The sequence below is a fragment of the Pleurodeles waltl genome, chromosome 12 (assembly GCF_031143425.1).
Source record: "Pleurodeles waltl isolate 20211129_DDA chromosome 12, aPleWal1.hap1.20221129, whole genome shotgun sequence".
Taxonomy (NCBI): Eukaryota; Metazoa; Chordata; class Amphibia; order Caudata; family Salamandridae; genus Pleurodeles; species Pleurodeles waltl.
The window spans coordinates 110240111-110251676 of record NC_090451.1 but is presented as its reverse complement, the minus strand read 5'-3'; the positions used below and the strand labels follow the sequence as shown (position 1 = coordinate 110251676).

At 44.9% G+C, this 11566-nt stretch overlaps 1 non-coding gene across 1 annotated transcript; it reads right to left on the bottom strand.

Annotated features, from left to right (window-relative positions):
• Window positions 1-10986: 10986 nt before the first annotated feature.
• TRNAH-GUG (transfer RNA histidin (anticodon GUG)) lies at window positions 10987-11058 on the bottom strand. Its single transcript has one exon. It is a non-coding gene; the product is annotated as a tRNA-His (tRNA).
• Window positions 11059-11566: the final 508 nt, after the last annotated feature.

Genomic DNA, 11566 nt, shown 5'->3' with positions numbered 1-11566 from the left:
ACTTTCTATACAAATATTTATTTTTAGACCTTTTTTCTTCGCGGCCTGAATTGCTGCAAAAACTGATATTTGACTAGCAGGATCCCTTTCAACACTGAAAGCTACTCCGCGTCAGTACAGGAGCCTTTGCGCTGCAGGTACAGGAGACACAGACATCCATCCCTCTTGCTGACCGGGTCCCGTGAAACCAAACTGTAGCTCATACTTTTCACATCAGGACCGCCACAAATGTAAAAGCGCAGAAAGGTGAAATAAATAATAACATTGTTAACGCGTTCTTCAAAGACATTTAATTTCACCGTTGAAATTAGGTTCAAGCTCTTAACTCATGTAAATATTAAGAAGTGAGAATACTGCCCAACTGCCGTGACATTGCCACCCGCAATGGCGTGATTCAGATTCAAACCGAGGTTGCTGCGGCCACAACGCAGAGTACTAACCACTATACGATCACGGCGAGCTACTTGGGCTCAGAAAAGACTAACCTGGTGTGGCACTGATAGGCTAAAAAAAGGTCAAAGTGTCCGTGGAGTGGATAGATTTAGCGTTTGTTTAAAACCCATCTTTTCAAGTTAGATCAGGGTCTTTTATTTGAGTAGCAGATCACAGCAAATATTTACCTCTCTGCTTCCAGTGACAAGACTCCCCATAAACCAAGAAGCCCAGACTTCTTAACAAGATCCACCACTCTGCCCTGCAAGTCTCAAGTATTCTATGAGTGCTGGGGTCGGGAAAGTGAACACTGCAAAAACTTAATCCAAGGCCGACCAAACTCCTCCAGGCCAGGAGGGGCTCGGAACAGGCCCCCACATATTGTTGATTTTTTCTTTTCTGGGTGTCTCTTCAGACACATTCAGCTGCTTGGTGTATACTGCTTTAGAGTTGCATTGTGTGGAATGAAGTGGCGTAAACTTGACTAGCAAACAATGGAGTGGTGATGAATGGAGGGTCATAGAAGGGAGTAGATTGAAGTGCAAAGAGTAGAGTGACGTAATGTGTCATAGAATACAGTGGAATATAATGAAGTGGTGTGCCATGGCATGGCGTTGAATAGCATTGTGAGGAATGGAGTGGCATAGAGCAGAGTGGGGTAGAGAGGAGTGAGGATGCATAGAATGGCATAGAGTAGCGTAGAGTAAAGTAGTGTGGTGTAGAGTAGCATAGTGTGGTGTAGAGCGAAGTGGCATGGAATGGCATAGAGTCAGAGAACAGTGTGTCATGGAGAGGGGTGGCAAAGAATTAGGAGGAGTGGAGTCGGACTGCATGAAGTAGAGTGTTGTGGAGTTGAGTAGCATACAGTCGCGTTGCATGGAGTGACACTGTGGTGTAGAGAGGAGCAGAGAAAAAAGTGGCATAGAGTAGAAAGGCCTACAGGAGAGTAGTGTAGAGTGGCACAGCATAGAGTAGTGTGCAGTAGAGTGGCATAGAGTAGAGCGCATGTAGTGCCATTGAGTGATATTGTGTGAGATGGAGTGGAGTGGAGTACAGTGAAGTGGCATGGAATGAAGTAGTATAGAGTAGAGTGGGAGAGAGTAAAGCGGAGTGGCATAGAGTGAACTAGAGTAGAGCGTAGTGGGATAGAGTGGAGTAGCATGGAGTGGAATGGAGCGGCACAGAGTAGGGTAGAGTGCAAAAGTGTGGAATGGCATGGAGTTGAGTAGAGTGGCATTCTGTGGGGTGGATTAGAGTGGCATGGAGTGGCATACAGTAGAGTGGAATAGAGCTTAGTGGTGGAGAGTACAGTGGCTTAGAGTGGAGTATAGTAGCATGGAGTAGAGTAGCGTAGAGTAGAGAGGGGTGCAACGGAGTAGAGTGGCATAGAGTTGAGTGGTGTACAGTGGCGTAGAGTAGAATGGGATAAAATAAAGTGGCGTACAGTAGACTGGAGTAGAGTAGCATAGAATGGAGAGGCATAGAGTGGAGAGGAGTAAAGTAGAGTGGAATTGTATAGAGTAGAGTTCAATTGAGTATTCTAGAGTGATGTAGAGCAGAGTGGCATAGAGTCACATAAAGTGGCATTCTATGAAGTAGGGTGGCGTAGAGAGGAATGAAGGGAAGTGGCATAGAGTAGAGTGGAGTGGAGTGGAGTAGAGGGGCATAGCAGAGAGTGACAGGGTGGAGTGGCATAGAATGGAGTAGCATAAAGTGGAGTGAAGTGGCGTATAGTGGAGTGGCATAGATTAGAGTGGCATAGAGTGGAGTGATAGAGTGGAACAATGTAGATTAGAGTGGAGTAGAACTGAGTAGAGTGGAGTGGTATAGAGTTGCACAGTGTAGAGTACAGTGGCACTGAGGGGAGTAGAGTATAGTCATGCAGAGGAATACAGTGTGAGAAAGTAACTAAAGTGTCAATAGAGACGGCGTTTAGGGTGAAAAATAATCTGTATGCTTGTCATGAATGTTGGAAAGCACACTGCACATCCAAGAATGATACGAAAACACTTTTAAAATATAAAAAATAGCGTACTGTAGAAAGACGAAAAGAACACATGTACTTGGTCCATCCTCCATGGAGGAATGAACACAAGAAAGGAAGATTCAGTCTATGGGAGCTAAGCAATCGAAATATTGCAAATGTGAGTGACATAGAAAACAATTAATGGTAAGTAAGCTATGGGCGTGTGGTAAGCCCACTGAATTCTAAACAATATGTCTCACAGCACATTCACTGTGTACGCAAGACATAAAAAGGTGTGACTAAGAGAATTCTGAGATTTAGAGCTTGACAGCAATTCACAACCCAACCAAACTGAGCCCTATATAATAATTTACAAAAGAGCCAAAGTACACCTTTTATACCCCCAATGGTGGAGGTAAGATATTCAGCAGACACGTGGTCTCCCAGTGCTAAAGGATTTTGGCTAGATATGAAGTGGGCGAAGTGCCATGAAAACATTATAAAAGTAGGACACGTGCTATAAGCAGACATCACTTCCTTGGCAAGGCAGAAGAAAGGGCACTTCAGAGGGAAGAAATGAGAGGGCTGTGGAACAGACAGATAGCTCCCCTATGGGCAGAGGTGGCGGGAGAATGGAACACTCCTGACATGACTATGATGACGATGCAGATGGGCCTCTTAACTTGCGGAGTTAGGAGCACGACAAACACACCTCTCCTAGACCTCCCTGGAAGATCATACACTGGGGAGGGTTCCCCTGGGTCCCTTCCCCCCCTCGGCTGGGCCCCATACAGCTGTAGACACACTCACACGATGCGTAGTTAGGTCTCGTTTCTGGGCAAGTTGTTTGGCTTGCTTGTTATTTGTTGTAATAAGAGATGATGAGTACCTGACGTGCCAGAGCTGGAAATGGTGGCAACCGACCACCCTGCTCCATGGGCATACAGCGCTGAACCGGAGACCCACAGGAGGCCCACACCACAGATCACAAGCCTGCTTACAGATTTATGCAAGGAACAGCCCTCAGCGTGGTGGTAACATAATATAATAGCCGTAATGGGTAACTGTTCAAAAGTTGTCATGGAAAGGAGATTCATACAGCTCTGCAACCTGTTACAATCCTGTGAATAATATGTACCATCTGAAATACCAATAAATAAAAAAAATAAAAAATCTGCTGCACAACTTAGGGTAAGGCTGGTGTTGTAGTGGTAGATCTGAGGCCCTAGGAGAGCTGGAGACCCCACAGAGCTACAGCAGCTCAGAAGTCCACTTAGGCTTCATCAGGGACCCGTTTTGTGACTTGAAAACCCATTAATGCAACAATGAAGGGGTGAAGTAAATGTCATCAACATTGCATAAACTGGTGTTCTTTGCAGTTTTTTTAATAAATAACAGTGCCTGGAAGCCCTTCTGACTGTGAAGGTTTGTTTAACAAATAGTGTTGTAACAACATAAAAGAGGGGGAACTGTAAGACAGTTGCACAGATAGAAGGACGGATAGAAGGTTAAACAGATCGTCATAAATAAGCCACATGAACCGATGCATCTGTACAGGTTTGTAGGCAGAAAGGCAGGTATGTAGCTGTTAGTAAATCATGGATGAGATATAATCAGTTTCACAGAAACCGCTGTCAATCACACGCGCCTGCTTTAGAAATAACCACGCCACAAAGACCTTGGTAGTCAGCATGTAGGCTTTAAAGTGTTAACATAAACAGAGATGGGCAGAAATAGGCAGTAAGGCAGATACCCAGATTGAAATAGAAAGTAAATAGAAAGCACATGTAGTAATAGACGTGGACCGATAAGTATATAGAGAAGCAGCTGTTGGTACGAAAATGGGATCACATATGATCAACTTTGTGTGGACTGTCAGGATTTGAAAACGGTTGCTTCATACCAAAAAAAAACATAGCGCCAAGATGTCCTCCTCAATGTCCCTATGAGCGTTATAGTGTTAACAAAGCATACAGCCAGGCATCAACACTCTGTTAGACAGGTTCACAGTCACGCACAGGTAGGTGAGCAGATAGATAAGCAGGCACACTGGCAAAAAGATGGATGGACAGATGAATGGATCAATAGATGGACGGACCTCTCTGTTAAACATGAGTCAAATGTAGGGATGGGCGTAACCAGTGTAACTCACTGTAGTGTAATTACGCGAAATTACAGCAACATTATGCGAGGTTGTACAGAATTACACAAGGCTATTTTCCTGGTGCAAAATACACGCTCAGATCCGAAAGGAACCTGATATACACTTTGCACAAGAAAATAGCTCTAAATGCAACAGAACTGGCACAACAGCCGCTGCTCGCGCTCTTTTCCTCCGCTCTTGGGTAGATGTCTTTCCCCACATTACTCCAAATTCCACAAAGGAGCGTAATTGTGTAATTCACGATTCGACCACGACTAATAAACTTGGCTTAAGTTTTAAAACTTTCCCTCTAGCTGCCCGGTGATCCGTCGGGTGCGGGATGATGAAGCCAAACGCTGCTTGGGTGAGCGCGCCTCTCAGTGTCCTTCTCCGTCGCCTCTTTCGTTCAGACCCTTGGGAGCTCAGTCTTACTTTCTATACAAATATTTATTTTTAGACCTTTTTTCTTCGCGGCCTGAATGGCTGCAAAAACTGATATTTGACTAGCAGGATCCCTTTCAACATTGAAAGCTACTCCGCGTCAGTACAGGAGCCTTGGCGCTGCAGGTACAGGAGACACAGACATCCATCCCTCTTGCTGACCGTGTCCCGTGAAGCCAAACTGTAGCTCATACTTTTCACATCAGGACCGCCACAAACGTAAAAGCGCAGAAAGGTGAAATAAATAATAACATTGTTAACGCGTTCTTCAAAGACATTTAATTTCACCGTTGAAATTAGGTTCAAGCTCTTAACTCATGTAAATATTAAGAAGTGAGAATAAAAATGCTGCCCAACTGCCGTGACATTGCCACCCGCAATGCCGTGACTCGGATTCGAACCGAGGTTGCTGCGGCCACAACACAATTAATGGTAAGTAAGCTATGGGGTGTGGTAAGCCCACTGACTTCTAAACAATATGTCTCACAGCACATTCACTGTGTACGCAAGACATAAAAAGGTGTGACTAAGAGAATTCTGAGATTTAGAGCTTGACAGCAATTCACAACCCAACCAAACTGAGCCCTATATAATAATTTACAAAAGAGCCAAAGTACACCTTTTATACCCCCAATGGTGGAGGTAAGATATTCAGCAGACACGTGGTCTCCCAGTGCTAAAGGATTTTGGCTAGACATGAAGTGGGCGAAGTGCCCTGAAAACATTATAAAAGTAGGACACGTGCTATAAGCAGACATCACTTCCTTGGCAAGGCAGAAGAAAGGGCACTTCAGAGGGAAGAAATGAGAGGGCTGTGGAACAGACAGATAGCTCCCCTATGGGCAGAGGTGGCGGGAGAATGGAACACTCCTGACATGACTATGATGACGATGCAGATGGGCCTCTTAACTTGCGGAGTTAGGAGCACGACAAACACACCTCTCCTAGACCTCCCTGGAAGATCATACACTGGGGAGGGTTCCCCTGGGTCCCTTCCCCCCCCCGGCTGGGCCCCATACAGCTGTAGACACACTCACACGATGCGTAGTTAGGTCTCGTTTCTGGGCAAGTTGTTTGGCTTGCTTGTTATTTGTTGTAATAAGAGATGATGAGTACCTGACGTGCCAGAGCTGGAAATGGTGGCAACCGACCACCCTGCTCCATGGGCATACAGCGCTGAACCGGAGACCCACAGGAGGCCCACACCACAGATCACAAGCCTGCTTACAGATTTATGCAAGGAACAGCCCTCAGCGTGGTGGTAACATAATATAATAGCCGTAATGGGTAACTGTTCAAAAGTTGTCATGGAAAGGAGATTCATACAGCTCTGCAACCTGTTACAATCCTGTGAATAATATGTACCATCTGAAATACCAATAAATAAAAAAAATAAAAAATCTGCTGCACAACTTAGGGTAAGGCTGGTGTTGTAGTGGTAGATCTGAGGCCCTAGGAGAGCTGGAGACCCCACAGAGCTACAGCAGCTCAGAAGTCCACTTAGGCTTCATCAGGGACCCGTTTTGTGACTTGAAAACCCATTAATGCAACAATGAAGGGGTGAAGTAAATGTCATCAACATTGCATAAACTGGTGTTCTTTGCAGTTTTTTTAATAAATAACAGTGCCTGGAAGCCCTTCTGACTGTGAAGGTTTGTTTAACAAATAGTGTTGTAACAACATAAAAGAGGGGGAACTGTAAGACAGTTGCACAGATAGAAGGACGGATAGAAGGTTAAACAGATCGTCATAAATAAGCCACATGAACCGATGCATCTGTACAGGTTTGTAGGCAGAAAGGCAGGTATGTAGCTGTTAGTAAATCATGGATGAGATATAATCAGTTTCACAGAAACCGCTGTCAATCACACGCGCCTGCTTTAGAAATAACCACGCCACAAAGACCTTGGTAGTCAGCATGTAGGCTTTAAAGTGTTAACATAAACAGAGATGGGCAGAAATAGGCAGTAAGGCAGATACCCAGATTGAAATAGAAAGTAAATAGAAAGCACATGTAGTAATAGACGTGGACCGATAAGTATATAGAGAAGCAGCTGTTGGTACGAAAATGGGATCACATATGATCAACTTTGTGTGGACTGTCAGGATTTGAAAACGGTTGCTTCATACCAAAAAAAACCATAGCGCCAAGATGTCCTCCTCAATGTCCCTATGAGCGTTATAGTGTTAACAAAGCATACAGCCAGGCATCAACACTCTGTTAGACAGGTTCACAGTCACGCACAGGTAGGTGAGCAGATAGATAAGCAGGCACACTGGCAAAAAGATGGATGGACAGATGAATGGATCAATAGATGGACGGACCTCTCTGTTAAACATGAGTCAAATGTAGGGATGGGCGTAACCAGTGTAACTCACTGTAGTGTAATTACGCGAAATTACAGCAACATTATGCGAGGTTGTACAGAATTACACAAGGCTATTTTCCTGGTGCAAAATACACGCTCAGATCCGAAAGGAACCTGATATACACTTTGCACAAGAAAATAGCTCTAAATGCAACAGAACTGGCACAACAGCCGCTGCTCGCGCTCTTTTCCTCCGCTCTTGGGTAGATGTCTTTCCCCACATTACTCCAAATTCCACAAAGGAGCGTAATTGTGTAATTCACGATTCGACCACGACTAATAAACTTGGCTTAAGTTTTAAAACTTTCCCTCTAGCTGCCCGGTGATCCGTCGGGTGCGGGATGATGAAGCCAAACGCTGATTGGGTGAGCGCGCCTCTCAGTGTCCTTCTCCGTCGCCTCTTTCGTTCAGACCCTTGGGAGCTCAGTCTTACTTTCTATACAAATATTTATTTTTAGACCTTTTTTCTTCGCGGCCTGAATTGCTGCAAAAACTGATATTTGACTAGCAGGATCCCTTTCAACATTGAAAGCTACTCCGCGTCAGTACAGGAGCCTTGGCGCTGCAGGTACAGGAGACACAGACATCCATCCCTCTTGCTGACCGTGTCCCGTGAAGCCAAACTGTAGCTCATACTTTTCACATCAGGACCGCCACAAACGTAAAAGCGCAGAAAGGTGAAATAAATAATAACATTGTTAACGCGTTCTTCAAAGACATTTAATTTCACCGTTGAAATTAGGTTCAAGCTCTTAACTCATGTAAATATTAAGAAGTGAGAATAAAAATGCTGCCCAACTGCCGTGACATTGCCACTCGCAATGCCGTGACTCGGATTCGAACCGAGGTTGCTGCGGCCACAACACAATTAATGGTAAGTAAGCTATGGGCGTGTGGTAAGCCCACTGACTTCTAAACAATATGTCTCACAGCACATTCACTGTGTACGCAAGACATAAAAAGGTGTGACTAAGAGAATTCTGAGATTTAGAGCTTGACAGCAATTCACAACCCAACCAAACTGAGCCCTATATAATAATTTACAAAAGAGCCAAAGTACACCTTTTATACCCCCAATGGTGGAGGTAAGATATTCAGCAGACACGTGGTCTCCCAGTGCTAAAGGATTTTGGCTAGACATGAAGTGGGCGAAGTGCCCTGAAAACATTATAAAAGTAGGACACGTGCTATAAGCAGACATCACTTCCTTGGCAAGGCAGAAGAAAGGGCACTTCAGAGGGAAGAAATGAGAGGGCTGTGGAACAGACAGATAGCTCCCCTATGGGCAGAGGTGGCGGGAGAATGGAACACTCCTGACATGACTATGATGACGATGCAGATGGGCCTCTTAACTTGCGGAGTTAGGAGCACGACAAACACACCTCTCCTAGACCTCCCTGGAAGATCATACACTGGGGAGGGTTCCCCTGGGTCCCTTCCCCCCCCCGGCTGGGCCCCATACAGCTGTAGACACACTCACACGATGCGTAGTTAGGTCTCGTTTCTGGGCAAGTTGTTTGGCTTGCTTGTTATTTGTTGTAATAAGAGATGATGAGTACCTGACGTGCCAGAGCTGGAAATGGTGGCAACCGACCACCCTGCTCCATGGGCATACAGCGCTGAACCGGAGACCCACAGGAGGCCCACACCACAGATCACAAGCCTGCTTACAGATTTATGCAAGGAACAGCCCTCAGCGTGGTGGTAACATAATATAATAGCCGTAATGGGTAACTGTTCAAAAGTTGTCATGGAAAGGAGATTCATACAGCTCTGCAACCTGTTACAATCCTGTGAATAATATGTACCATCTGAAATACCAATAAATAAAAAAAATAAAAAATCTGCTGCACAACTTAGGGTAAGGCTGGTGTTGTAGTGGTAGATCTGAGGCCCTAGGAGAGCTGGAGACCCCACAGAGCTACAGCAGCTCAGAAGTCCACTTAGGCTTCATCAGGGACCCGTTTTGTGACTTGAAAACCCATTAATGCAACAATGAAGGGGTGAAGTAAATGTCATCAACATTGCATAAACTGGTGTTCTTTGCAGTTTTTTTAATAAATAACAGTGCCTGGAAGCCCTTCTGACTGTGAAGGTTTGTTTAACAAATAGTGTTGTAACAACATAAAAGAGGGGGAACTGTAAGACAGTTGCACAGATAGAAGGACGGATAGAAGGTTAAACAGATCGTCATAAATAAGCCACATGAACCGATGCATCTGTACAGGTTTGTAGGCAGAAAGGCAGGTATGTAGCTGTTAGTAAATCATGGATGAGATATAATCAGTTTCACAGAAACCGCTGTCAATGACACGCGCCTGCTTTAGAAATAACCACGCCACAAAGACCTTGGTAGTCAGCATGTAGGCTTTAAAGTGTTAACATAAACAGAGATGGGCAGAAATAGGCAGTAAGGCAGATACCCAGATTGAAATAGAAAGTAAATAGAAAGCACATGTAGTAATAGACGTGGACCGATAAGTATATAGAGAAGCAGCTGTTGGTACGAAAATGGGATCAAATATGATCAACTTTGTGTGGACTGTCAGGATTTGAAAACGGTTGCTTCATACCAAAAAAAACCATAGCGCCAAGATGTCCTCCTCAATGTCCCTATGAGCGTTATAGTGTTAACAAAGCATACAGCCAGGCATCAACACTCTGTTAGACAGGTTCACAGTCACGCACAGGTAGGTGAGCAGATAGATAAGCAGGCACACTGGCAAAAAGATGGATGGACAGATGAATGGATCAATAGATGGACGGACCTCTCTGTTAAACATGAGTCAAATGTAGGGATGGGCGTAACCAGTGTAACTCACTGTAGTGTAATTACGCGAAATTACAGCAACATTATGCGAGGTTGTACAGAATTACACAAGGCTATTTTCCTGGTGCAAAATACACGCTCAGATCCGAAAGGAACCTGATATACACTTTGCACAAGAAAATAGCTCTAAATGCAACAGAACTGGCACAACAGCCGCTGCTCGCGCTCTTTTCCTCCGCTCTTGGGTAGATGTCTTTCCCCACATTACTCCAAATTCCACAAAGGAGCGTAATTGTGTAATTCACGATTCGACCACGACTAATAAACTTGGCTTAAGTTTTAAAACTTTCCCTCTAGCTGCCCGGTGATCCGTCGGGTGCGGGATGATGAAGCCAAACGCTGATTGGGTGAGCGCGCCTTCTCAGTGTCCTTCTCCGTCGCCTCTTTCGTTCAGACCCTTGGGAGCTCAGTCTTACTTTCTATACAAATATTTATTTTTAGACCTTTTTTCTTCGCGGCCTGAATTGCTGCAAAAACTGATATTTGACTAGCAGGATCCCTTTCAACATTGAAAGCTACTCCGCGTCAGTACAGGAGCCTTGGCGCTGCAGGTACAGGAGACACAGACATCCATCCCTCTTGCTGACCGTGTCCCGTGAAGCCAAACTGTAGCTCATACTTTTCACATCAGGACCGCCACAAACGTAAAAGCGCAGAAAGGTGAAATAAATAATAACATTGTTAACGCGTTCTTCAAAGACATTTAATTTCACCGTTGAAATTAGGTTCAAGCTCTTAACTCATGTAAATATTAAGAAGTGAGAATAAAAATGCTGCCCAACTGCCGTGACATTGCCACCCGCAATGCCGTGACTCGGATTCGAACCGAGGTTGCTGCGGCCACAACGCAGAGTACTAACCACTATACGATCACAGCGAGCTACTTGGGCTCTGAAAAGACTACCCTGGTGTGGCTCTGATAGGCTGAAAAAAGGTCACACTGTCCGTGGAGTGGATAGATTTAGCGTTTGTTTAAAACCCATCTTTTCAAGTTAGATCAGGGTCTTTTCTTTGAGTAGCAGATCACAGCAAATATTTACCTCTCTGCTTCCAGTGACAAGACTCCCCATAAACCAAGAAGCTCAGACTTCTTAACAAGATCCACCACTCTGCCCTGCAAGTCTCAAGTGTTCTATGAGTGCTGGGGTCGGGGAAGTGAACACTGCAAAAACTTAATCCACGGCCGACCAAACTCCTCCAGGCCAGGAGGGGCTCGGAACAGGCCCCCACATATTGTTGTTCTTTTCTTTTCTGGGTGTCTCTTCAGACACATTCAGCTGCTTGGTGCATACTGCTTTAGAGTTGCATTGTGTGGAATGAAGTGGCGTAAACTTGACTAGCAAACAATGGAGTGGTGATGAATGGAGGGTCATAGAAGGGAGTAG